The sequence below is a fragment of the Cyprinodon tularosa genome, unplaced genomic scaffold (genome assembly GCF_016077235.1).
Source record: "Cyprinodon tularosa strain WSP-4 unplaced genomic scaffold, ASM1607723v1 ctg390, whole genome shotgun sequence".
NCBI lineage: Eukaryota > Metazoa > Chordata > Actinopteri > Cyprinodontiformes > Cyprinodontidae > Cyprinodon > Cyprinodon tularosa.
The window spans coordinates 882,107-895,262 of record NW_024039108.1 but is presented as its reverse complement, the minus strand read 5'-3'; the positions used below and the strand labels follow the sequence as shown (position 1 = coordinate 895,262).

The window sequence follows — 13,156 nt, the reverse complement described above, 5'->3', positions numbered from 1 at the left end:
ACGTGATAGTATGTTGTATAAACGTGATAATTGTATAAATTTGATAGTGTGTTGTATAAACGTGATAATTACATTGTATAAACGTGATGGTATGTTGTATAAACGTGATAATTATATTGTATTAACGTGATAATTGTATAAACATAATAGTATGTTGTATAAACGTGATAGTATGTTGTATAAACGTGATAATTGTATAAATTTGATAGTATGTTGTATAAACGTGGTAATTGTATAAACGTGATAATTGTATAAATTTGATAGTATGTTGTATGAACGTGATAATTGTATAAATTTGATAGTATGTTGTATAAACGTGATAATTGTATAAATTTGATAGTGTGTTGTATAAACGTGATAATTATATTGTATAAACGTGATAGCATGTTGTATAAACGTGATAATTATATTGTATAAACGTGATAGTATGTTGTATAAACGTGATAATTGTATAAATTTGATAGTGTGTTGTGTAAATTTGATAATTATATTGTATAAACGTGATAGTATGTTGTATAAACGTGATAATTGTATAAATTTGATAGTGTGTTGTATAAACGTGATAATTGTATAAATTTGATAGTATGTTGTATGAATGTGATAATTGTATAAATTTGATAGTATGTTGTATAAACGTGATAATTGTATAAATTTGATAGTGTGTTGTATAAACGTGATAATTATATTGTATAAACGTGATAGTATGTTGTATAAACGTGATAATTGTATAAATTTGATAGTGTGTTGTATAAACGTGATAATTATATTGTATAAACGTGATAGTATGTTGTATAAACGTGATAATTGTATAAATTTGATAGTGTGTTGTATAAACGTGATAATTATATTGTATAAACGTGATAGTATGTTGTATAAACGTGATAATTGTATAAATTTGATAGTGTGTTGTATAAACGTGATAATTATATTGTATAAACGTGATAGTATATTGTATAAACGTGATAATTATATTGTATAAACGTGATAGTATGTTGTATAAACGTGATAATTGTATAAATTTGATAGTGTGTTGTATAAACGTGATAATTATATTGTATAAACGTGATAGTATGTTGTATAAACGTGATAATTGTATAAACTTGATAGTGTGTTGTATAAACGTGATAATTATATTGTATAAACGTGATAGTATGTTGTATAAACGTGATAATTATATTGTATAAACGTGATAGTATGTTGTATAAACGTGATAGCATGTTGTATAAACGTGATAATTATATTGTATTAACTTGATAGTATGTTGTATAAACGTGATAGTATATTGTATAAACATAATAGTATATTGTATAAACGTGATTGTATATTGTATAATCGTGATAGTTTATTGCATAAATGTGATAATTATTTTGTATAAAGTTGATAATTATATTGCATAAATGTGATAATTATGTGACGGTTTTTACAAGGTTAATTATTTTAGTTTTAGTTTTTTTTTTAACAGGGTATTTGTCACTTTTTAGCGGTGCCAGTCAGGTATCCCTCCTGACAAGTAGGATCAATATATATAGATTTTTAAACCAGTCACACAAGGACCATACACTTTTGCGTGTGTAGACCCTTACAAATAAGGAATGAAAACTTTTCACAAAAAGACAACAAAAAATTAGGCTTAACAGTCCTTGTATTTCAAAAAGAAAAATAAATATATAGCCATCAAAAAATAATCACAAAATTCTTCTCCAAAAATAAATGTCCATTATAATCCAACGGATTAGGGCTCCAATATAGATTGCCCCACAGCAAGAGCTGTGAAATAACAAGAGAAAATAAAAAACATAAGTGTCTATACACAACAAAAGTCCTACAATTGCATAAAAAAACAGCACAAACAAACATACATAGAATGGACTTACAGGTCTGATGAGAAAATAATCTTGCTCAGAGGCAGGCGCTGGAACAGGTTTTCTGTTGTTGGTTTCACTAGATGAATATATTTAAAATTTATTTTATTTTTTGTAATGGGGCAAAATTATTAATTTATATTATCAGTAAGTATAGCACTTACGGAGGACCTTTAACTGTGATGTCACCGGCTTCCGGGTAATTGTGATGACACGTCAGCACGGCAGGAGCACAGAATGAAGTTTCTTTGTTTGTTTGGTTTTCTCCTTTTCCTTAATGATCGGTGGGATCCAGAACAGTGGCAAAATACTGAAAGCACGAGGGATTAAACGGCCTCGGACTGACTTTGTTACTGGTCGATAGAACGGAATATGCAGACGTAGTAGCAGCAGCTGTTTCTGTTACGCTGTCTGCTGAGACACTGACTTTTTCAAACTGGAGCTAGGAGTCAGATTGAACAGCGGACCAATCAGGTAAGTGCATGTGTTAAATGGGCGTAAAGAAGGTGTGTCTTGAGCTGTGAAGAAGCAGGAGGGTTTATGAATAACGGTGCAGCCAGCTCTGTGCAACAAGCAGGTTGTCACACACCCCCCCCCTTGAGAAGTCCCGAGCTAGTAGGGTGAAAAATCCTTTATACGCCTCATTACTTCAATCTTAGATTTTCTCCAAGCTTGCTGTTTTGTATGCGATCAATGTGTTGACATTCTTATGAGAGAGGTAATTTAAATGCTCAACTCTCTATTAGAAGTTATCTACTTTTATTTAAAAGTCAGAAGAAGTGAAACCATGGAAATCTTCATGGTCGCTTTCCTCATGGAACAGTTCCTGAACTTTTCTGTGTTGCTCTTTTTCCACTTCTTCTGCTGTAGGAAAACAAGGTTTGATCTGCGATATATGAACCACGCGGAGATCTTCTCCAGTATCCTCCAGAACCACTTCATAATTTACAGGGCCAGTCCTTTTCATGATTCTGTAAGGACCTTTCCATCGTGGAGCAAGTTTGGCCATAAAAGATTGATCAGCCTTTGATAAAGGGTGTGAACGAATCCATACACGGTCTCTTTCTGAGAAGTTTCCATCTCTTCTTCCACGGTCATAGTTGTGTTTCTGTCGCTGCTTAGCTTTTTTCAGATTGACATCAGCAAATTCACGGAGCTCAGCAATCTGTTTTACTGTAGCATAGACAGGTGTGTCAGGGTCACAAAGGGTTGGACTCAGCTCTGCATCCAAAGGCCCTTTCAGAGGTCGTCCAATGTTGAGTTCAGCTGGAGTCACACCAGTAGATTCATGCACTGCAGAGTTTAAAGCAAACCGAAATTCCGGTAGGTATTTATCCCAACTCTTATGTTTGTTACTGACATAGGATGAGAGCATAGCCTTGATGTTGCGATTAACTCTCTCCGTAAGGTTAGTTTGTGGGTGATATGCAGAGGTTTTCTTTGGTGTGAGATTCCATCTTTTACAGGTCTCCTCGAATACAGAAGAAATAAATTGTGGACCTTGATCAGAGAGAATGTATGTTGGCACTCCCCATCGTGTCAAAATCTCTCTGGTCAAGTATTGGGAAATTATTTCTGCAGTAGCTTTGCGGAGGGGAAACATTTCAACCCACCGTGAGAAATAATCCACAAAAACAAGTAGATGGACATTACCAGTAGAACTCCGTGGAAAGGGTCCCATAAGGTCCACGCCCAACATCTCCCATGGTGCACTCACCTCTGTCTGTTGCAACTTGCCAGGAGCTTTTCGGGTTTCAGGTTTGTACATTTGACAGACTTGACAGGATCTCACATAGTCCCGAACATCAATGCTCATCCTCGGCCAATACACCAAGGCTTGTAACCGTTTGTAGGTTTTGTATCGTCCAAAATGTCCAGATAAAGGGTCATTATGATTGTGATGAAGTAACTGTTGACGGAGTGATGGTGGAATATAGACTTGGTAAAGAGTTTTGTGTGGTAATTGAACAACTCTGTAAACCTTGTCTTCCAGGATAGTGTACTTTATTGTTGGCGACTCATGTACTGTTCCTTTGTCCATTATTTGTTGGTAAATGTTTTGTGCGAAAGGATCCTGCTGCTGAGCCTTCCAGATGTTCTCATCTGTCACTTGGAGTGGGTGAGAAGTGTCACGTTGCGACCGGAGTACGACAGCACAGGTAACTGGTGAATGGTCAGAGGCATTGATTGGGGCTCGTGACAGAGCATCTGGAACAGTGTTATACTTTCCTTTTCGATATTCCACTGTGAAGGAGAATTCTTGCAGACGAAGAGCCCACCGGATCAGCCGAGTGCTAGGTTTATGAGTTTTAAAAACCCAGATCAGAGGTGAATGGTCAGTCACAACGGTGAAGTGTCGTCCTTCAAGGTAATATCTCCACTTTTCAATGGCCCAAACAACAGCAAGACATTCTTGCTCAGTAGTAGAGTAGTTCCTTTCAGCTTTATTTAGAGTTCGGCTGGCAAAGGCCAGGACTTGCTCGGTGCCTAACCCAGTCTGCTGAGCTAGAACGGCTCCCAAACCCACATCACTAGCATCAGTATAAACAATGAATGGCAGTTTGAAATCTGGATGACCCAGAATGGGTGGAGAGACCAGGTGAGTTTTCAGAGCATCAAATGATTTTTGGCAAGATGGTGTCCAAAGGAATTTGACTCCTTTTCGCTTTAGAGCATTGAGTGGTTCTGTCAAGGCAGAAAAATCAGGCACAAAACGATGATACCAGCCAGCCATTCCCAGAAATCTTTGAAGCTGTTTAATATTCTGGGGTACAGGAAATTCTTGAATGGCTTTAATCTTGTCTGGATCTACCTCAACACCAGATGAGGATACTATGTGTCCCAGAAATTTTATGGAGGAACGGAAAAACTGGCTTTTCTTCATGTTGACTGTAAGGTTGGCTTCACGAAGTTTGTCCAACACGGCTTGTATATCGGCACTGTGCTGATGGTAAGTGGTTGAGTAAATGATGATGTCATCCAAATATACAAAACAAATTTTACCTCTGAGTTCACCCAATACTACTTCCATAAGTCGTTGAAATTTAGCTGGAGCATTTTTCAGGCCAAATGGCATAACCTTAAATTGGAAGAGGCCATATGGACAGACAAATGCAGTTTTTTCACAGCTTTCTGGATCCATGCGGACTTGCCAGTAACCACTGTTCAAGTCTAGTGTAGTGAAAATCACTGCTCCAGAAAGAGACTCCAGGATTTCCTGAATGTTTGGCAATGGATATGCATCTGTATGTGTGACTGCATTTAGTTTTCTGAAGTCGACACAAAAACGTAGTTTGGGGTCATTTTTTTTAGGCACCAAGACAACAGGAGCGGCGTATGGAGATGTGGATGGTTCAATGATGTCATTCTCCAGCATTTCATCTACATGCTCCCTAATCATCTGAAGTTTAGCAGGTGAGACTCGATATGGTTTTTGTTTAATTGGCACATCTTGAGAAAGGTAAATCTTGTAAGTACATTCGTGCAGCCCAACTCTGTGGTACATACATCAGAATTGTTACGCAGTTGGCATAACAATGACTGTTTCCCAAAGTCATCCAGGTGTGTAGTGTGAACTGCCCTCTGCAACAGTTCATCATTGGTCCCAAGGGCAACCAGAGTAGCAGGAGCCACTGCAGAGAAAAAGGCAAGTTGCTGATGGGGTTCATTTGGCCAACATGCAAACTCTTGAAGAAAGTTGTAATGTTGTTTTCTGTTGAACTTGAACCAATAACGTTTTTCTGACACATCAAACTGCAGGCCAGAGAGGGAGATGAAATCAAGACCAAGGACAGCAGGAAAAGTGAGGTTTTGAGCAGATAGAATAACGCATGGTAAGGTGATTGACTGTTTTTGCAATGTGATAGTGATTTCGCTCCATCCCAGGGGATGCCGTCCTTCACCATCAGCCAAATATAATGGTCCTCTCGTCCAAGGCTTTATCACTCCATTGATTTCATTCCATACTCTCTCATTCATCAGCGTATAAGAAGAACCTGTGTCCAAGATAGCAGCTCCTTTCCAGGAACTGACAGTGATGGGAACCATCAACTGAGAAGGCAGAGGTTTAGTTGTTGATGTGGCTGGAGAACAGGTTTGGTCCAGAAGTTGAGAGTTTGTGAGGGAACCAAGAGTCGCTGAACTTTGAGCTGATGGGAGTTGGGATGAACTGCTACTTGGCTGAGGGAGGTTTGGAGAAAATGATCGATTGTTACCACCATGGGGGCAAGTTGCTGGAGGATGATTTCCTTTACAACGCCAGCAGAATGGTTGGTGTGGCCGATTGTTATTTCGGTTGTAATTTGGTTGTCTTTGCCTTACTGTGTTTTCATTGTCATGAGGTTTAGGTTCATTTATTTTAGATGGTAAACTTGCTTGTTTCCGGTACTCATACTGTTGCTGATGTTCTCGATCCTTCTCTAGCTGTTTTCCCAGGCGGACAAGTTCATCCACAGTAGTTAGCCTACTACTCCTTAGCTGACTGGCCAGTGTTGGATTTATGTTTTTCAGAAGCAGCTTGACAATTTCTTCCTCTGAAATTTGTGGTTTCCAGCGTCTGCATAGGGATTGGTACATGTACACAAAATCCCTGATGCTTTCATTCTCTCCTTGGACTCTGGTCCTTACACGTTCTGCAAGCTCATCCTCATAATCTTCAGAAAGAAAAGCAGCCTGGAACTGTCTTCGGAAGTCAGTCCAGGTATGCACCTTGTGTCTGGCTACGTCCCACCAATCTCTGGCTGTGCCATGCAACACATTCCGTAGGGTAGCCATGAGTTCCTCATCAGTTAAGGAATGAAGGGCCAAATAATCCTCACAGCGTTCCAGATACTGCAGAGGGTCGGGGGTGTCTTCTAATTTTCCATAAGTTGGAAATAACAATTTAACAGGACTTTTCCCCAGGTCTCGACTTCTATTAAGTAAAAAGGTAGCGCCACCTGGTGCTACTTGGACACCTGTCATCCCAGGCTGAGCAGTAGATTCCCACCGGGGTTTGCTGGTAAGTGATGTTGTTTCTGGTAGGCTATGGTAGATTGTCTGTGCAGTTTGATCCATTTCTGTATTCTGTTGACAGGTTTGAGCTGGTTTGATTCCGGCTCTAATGTCCTCAGTCATAGTCTTTATGGATAGTTGCAAAGACATGAGCTCTCCCTTTAGGCGAGAAACATCATCTTGCAAAGTGGAAATGCTGGTTGTAACCGGGACAAGTAGCTTGCTGAATTCCTTTAGCAGCTCAGTTTGTTGATGCTTCAATCTCCAGCCAAGGGTTGCTTTTGTTTGTGTGAGTAAATACTCAAACTGGGAGTCCATGCGTTCATATTGTTGCTTTGCATTGACTTGAATGATTTCCTCCACATGTTTTATTGTTGAATCTCTCATATTGCTCATCTCCTTTTTAAAACAGGACTTTACTTCCTCCATGGTTGCTTTTAGGTCCAGAACTTCTGGTGCAGCCTTTGTCTCTGCTTGAACCTGCGGAGGAGGCTGTGGTGATAAAGGAGAACCCAACACCAAATCCAGACCAGTCAACTCCATGTCTAGGAGAGAGTATGCTGTGGAGCGATTAGGAGGCATTATCATTGGAGGGGTTGAAGTGTTTGAAGGGGGCTCGATTATATTTTCTTCAGTGCTCATTTTTTATTTTTTTGTTATATTTTTATTTCTTTATATATTTTTATAATTTTTTTTTATTATTTATTTTTTTTATATATATATATATATATATTTTTTTTTATTTGTCTAAGTGCTCAAAATGTCATTCCCTTATTTGTGAAATAAAGATGTCCCCTGTTAGGTGCCAATATTTTATGTGACGGTTTTTACAAGGTTAATTATTTTAGTTTTAGTTTTTTTTTTAACAGGGTATTTGTCACTTTTTAGCGGTGCCAGTCAGGTATCCCTCCTGACAAGTAGGATCAATATATATAGATTTTTAAACCAGTCACACAAGGACCATACACTTTTGCGTGTGTAGACCCTTACAAATAAGGAATGAAAACTTTTCACAAAAAGACAACAAAAAATTAGGCTTAACAGTCCTTGTATTTCAAAAAGAAAAATAAATATATAGCCATCAAAAAATAATCACAAAATTCTTCTCCAAAAATAAATGTCCATTATAATCCAACGGATTAGGGCTCCAATATACAGGTGCTGGTCATAAAATTAGAATATCATGAAAAAGTAGATTGATTTCAGTAATTCCATTTAAAAAGTGAAACTTGTATATTATATTCATACATTACATACAAACTCATATATTTTAGATGTTTATTTTGTTTAATTTTGATGATTACAAATGACAACAAATGAAAATCTCAAATTCATCATATCAGAAAATTAGAATATTGTGAAAAGGTTCAAAATTGATGGCCCCTGGTGCCACACTCTAATCAGCTAATTAACTCAAACCACCTGCAAAAGCCTTTAAATGGTCTTTCAGTCTAGTTCTATAGGCTACACAATCATGGGGAAGACTGCTGACTTGACAGTTGTCCAAAAGACGACCATCGACACCTTGCACAAGGAGGGCAAGACACAAAAGGTCATCGCTAAAGAGGCTGGCTGTTCACAGAGCTCAGTGTCCAAGCACATTAATAGAGAGGCGAAGGGAAGGAAAAGATGTGGTCGAAAAAAGTGTACAAGCAAGAGAGATAACCGCACCCTGGAGAGGATTGTGAAACAAAACCCCTTCAAAAATGTGGGGGAGATTCACAAAGAGTGGACTGCAGCTGGAGTGAGTGCTTCAAGAACCACCACACACAGACGTATGAAAGACATGGGTTTCTGCTGTCGCATTCCTTGTGTCAAGCCACTCTTGAACCACAGACAGCGTCAGAAGCGTCTTGCCTGGGCTAAAGAGAAACAGGACTGGACTGCTGGTGAGTGGTCCAAAGTCATGTTCTCTGATGAAAGTAAATTTTGCATTTCCTTTGGAAATCAAGGTCCCAGAGTCTGGAGGAAAAGAAGAGAGGCACTTCATCCACGTTGCTTGAAGTCCAGTGTAAAGTTTCCACAGTCAGTGATGGTTTGGGGTGCCATGTCATCAGCTGGTGTTGGTCCATTGTGTTTTCTGAGGTCCAGGGTCAACGCAGCCACATACCAGGAAGTTTTAGAGCACTTCATGCTTCCTGCAGCTGACCAACTTTTTGGAGATGCAGATTTCATTTTCCAACAGGACTTGGCACCTGCACACAGTGCCAAAGCTACCAGTACCTGGTTGAAGGACCATGGTATCCCTGTTCTTAATTGGCCAGCAAACTCTCCTGACCTTAACCCCATAGAAAATCTATGGGGTATTGTGAAGAAGAAGATGCAATACACCAGACCCAACAATTCAGAAGAGCTAAAAGCCACTATTAGAGCAACCTGGGCTATCATAACACCTGAGCAGTGCCACAGACTGATCGACTCCATGCCACGCCGCATTGCTGCAGTAATACAGGCCAAAGGAGGCCCAACTAAATACTGAGTGCTGTACATGCTCATACTTTTCATGTTCATACTTTTCAGTTGGCCAACATTTCTATAAATCCTTTGTTTTTATTGGTCTTCAGTAATATTCTAATTTTCTGATATGATGAATTTGAGATTTTCATTTGTTGTCATTTGTAATCATCAAAATTAAACAAAATAAACATCTGAAATATATGAGTTTGTATGTAATGTATGAATATAATATACAAGTTTCACTTTTTAAATGGAATTACTGAAATCAATCTACTTTTTCATGATATTCTAATTTTATGACCAGCACCTGTAGATTGCCCCACAGCAAGAGCTGTGAAATAACAAGAGAAAATAAAAAACATAAGTGTCTATACACAACAAAAGTCCTACAATTGCATAAAAAAACAGCACAAACAAACATACATAGAATGGACTTACAGGTCTGATGAGAAAATAATCTTGCTCAGAGGCAGGCGCTGGAACAGGTTTTCTGTTGTTGGTTTCACTAGATGAATATATTTAAAATTTATTTTATTTTTTGTAATGGGGCAAAATTATTAATTTATATTATCAGTAAGTATAGCACTTACGGAGGACCTTTAACTGTGATGTCACCGGCTTCCGGGTAATTGTGATGACACGTCAGCACGGCAGGAGCACAGAATGAAGTTTCTTTGTTTGTTTAGTTTTCTCCTTTTCCTTAATGATCGGTGGGATCCAGAACAGTGGCAAAATACTGAAAGCACGAGGGATTAAACGGCCTCGGACTGACTTTGTTACTGGTCGATAGAACGGAATATGCAGACGTAGTAGCAGCAGCTGTTTCTGTTACGCTGTCTGCTGAGACACTGACTTTTTCAAACTGGAGCTAGGAGTCAGATTGAACAGCGGACCAATCAGGTAAGTGCATGTGTTAAATGCGCGTAAAGAAGGTGTGTCTTGAGCTGTGAAGAAGCAGGAGGGTTTATGAATAACGGTGCAGCCAGCTCTGTGCAACAAGCAGGTTGTCACAATTATATTGTATAAACGTGATAGTATGTTGTATAAACGTGATAGCATGTTATATATACGTGATAGCATGTTGTATAAACGTGATAATTATATTGTATAAACGTGATAGCATGTTGTATAAACGTGATAATTATATTGTATAAACAGGATAGCATGTTGTATAAACGTGATAATTATTTTGTATAAACAGGATAGCATCGGCATCTCCTGGTTAGACCCTGTAATTCAGTGAAAGGCTTGAATTGGAGCAAAAACATATGCAAGAGGAGTTCTCTCCAGTGGCTGGAAGTTGGAGGGGATTTCGCTGGGAGTTAGAGAGAAGTGGGCTGCCTTTCAGGTGCCATTCAGCTGGGAAGGGCCATTTTGAATGGCTGCTACTGTAATACTGTAATGCTGCTGCTACTCAATAGTGCAGGACTACTTAAGACCGTCTATAAACTTTGGAAAGTTTCAGGCCTAGTCTTAAAAAGTAGAGAGTGTGTCTGCCTTAGGGCAGGCATACACTGTACAAATTTTTGCCCCTTTTTGGGTCGATTCTCTCCAGTGGTGCGAGAATATTTTGCATCAGGCCGGGTTTCGGCCTGATCGTGCATCCTATGTCATGTAGTATACAGGGGCTAAAGAGGGGCACTTGGCCTCCCAAGACCATCTCCTGATCAGGAATCGGAAGGTCGGGGGAAAATCAAACATCTTTGAAATTGAGGCAGTGTTCTGTCAGATGAGCATACCCGGCCAGACTAGCATACCCATAGTCAATACCCATTTATCCCTTTAGTTTATGCCATTAGTTTATCCCTTTAGTTTTGTACAAAAATATACACTTTAAACTACCTCAACGGCATAGGCGGATCTACTGGGGTGGCATAGGGTGGCAAATGCCACCCTAAATGACAGCCTTGCCACCCCTGCTGCCACCCCAGTTGGCGGTAGGGGTGGCGAGGCCGTATTTGATAATTACGGCCGCAAATTTCTAATGTCGGACTGCAGTGAATGCAGCACGAGATGACGCGAGAGCGACTGAGACTGATTAGTTTTGAAAACGGAATGGGGCAAAGCGAGGGAGCCAGGGGTCATGGGGAGAGGAGACACGGGATGAAAAAGGTGAAAACTGATTAACTATCTATCAAGAAATTAAATAATAATTAAAGCTCAATGTTGCTAGCATAGCTGCAGTGCTGATTTTGAGATGATAAAAATCAGGTTGCAGAACGTTATTTCTCTAACTATGATGTTAGTTAGGCCTGACGTCTCAGCCTCATAAAGACATATTTGCGGTCAACTATGACAGAAAAGAGACGATCTAGTTTGGTTGAACTCAAATCAAAACGCACAAAGGCATTGGATCTAAATAAATTTGTGAAGTGTTTTGCTGAGCAACATGGAAATCGCCGCATTCAGCTGTTATAGTCATGTTAACTTTATGTTATGCTTTCTGGTGAGCCTTTACAGAGATGTTACATTTTCTTTTGGCACCTGAGAAAATCTGATATTTTCTTTAATAAAACCAAAAGTGTTAAAAGTAAAGTTAAAAATGTGATACTGGTGTAAATCCTGCTTAATACGAAGCAGTATTGTTTCTTTTTTTGTATACATAGTATGAAACTATCCAGAAATGACCTGTATGAACCTACTCACAAGCAAAATGTATTTTTATGTTGCTTCTTTTCAGATTTGTGGAGATTTTGATGTAACATAGAGTACCTGCCTTTTTGTTGATTTGTTGATACAGCAGTATGGAGGACCAACTCTGCCATATTTAAAAATAAATACAGAAACAAATAAATGCTCAATAAATAAATAAGCATACAATTAATTGTCAACAAAAATACAAACAGCAAATAAATGTAAGTAGAAATTAAATTATACAGTGAGACATAAATGTATATAACTCTTTTAATTAGCCTTTGCCTTTGTAATATTCACCTTATTTAGTTTTTTGTCATTTATAATCTTCAACTTTATTTTTTCATTACTTATATTTTTAAGTAATTATTTATGTGCATGTTATAATATTTTTTTCAGTTTTATTCTTCCTTTGTATTTTTTTACCCTAGTTATTTCTTCGCCGCTATTTATTTCTGCCTGCCCTTTTTAAATTTCTGCCTGCCATTATAATATAATTTCTACTTACATTTATTTGTTGATTGCATTTTTGGTGGCAATTAATTGTATGCTTATTTATTTATTGAGCATTTATTTATTTCTGTATGTATTTTTAAATATGGCAGAGTTGGTCCTCCATATACAGCTCTATCTACAGCATATTTACATGCATGAAATGTCCCTTTCATGTTGCCGTAACTGCTGTATGTCAAGTTACTGAGGAACAAATGGGGTAGATGTGTGTTCAGAGTAAACATTACATAGATGTCCAGTACCTTGTTTGGTGCCTTGACCCGTTTATTTCTACTGTGTAGTTCTGCTCACTTTAGTCCAGCTCAGTCCATAGATCTCTGATGGGGAACTTTTTCTTTCTATAGTTTCTTCTTGTGCAAATGCTGCAAAGCTGCCTCTCTGACAGTCAATCTCACACATCTTCTACTCAGCACCTGTGTCTTACCTTAATACCTTTCCTCTCATAATGCCCCTCTAGAAGTAGTGTTATCATTCTTCTATCTCCTATTAGGTGAGATCACATTGTACAATGTATTTCTAATATGAACTGTTTCTCATGAAACACTTACTGTACATACTATTCTCACCAAACTGTGATAACTGTGATTAAATTCAGTGTAAACAAATGCCATATGTTGCCACCCCTCAAAAATTCCTGCCCCCCTCTCGCCACCCCATAAATATTTTTCTAGATCCGCCCCTGCTCAACGGGCATGTAT

At 38.4% G+C, this 13,156-nt stretch overlaps 1 protein-coding gene and 1 long non-coding RNA gene across 2 annotated transcripts in view; one reads left to right on the top strand and one right to left on the bottom strand.

The window, feature by feature from the left end:
* Positions 1 to 13,156, top strand: part of LOC119791452 (integrin alpha-5-like) — a 112,272-nt gene that overhangs the window by 66,660 nt on the left and 32,456 nt on the right. The gene's annotated exons all lie outside the window — the stretch shown is intronic.
* LOC119791453 lies at positions 1,469 to 2,273 on the bottom strand. The gene is made up of 3 exons (XR_005281864.1): positions 2,027 to 2,273; positions 1,875 to 1,941; positions 1,469 to 1,767 (listed from the first exon to the last, which is right to left on the bottom strand). It is a non-coding gene; the product is annotated as an uncharacterized LOC119791453 (long non-coding RNA).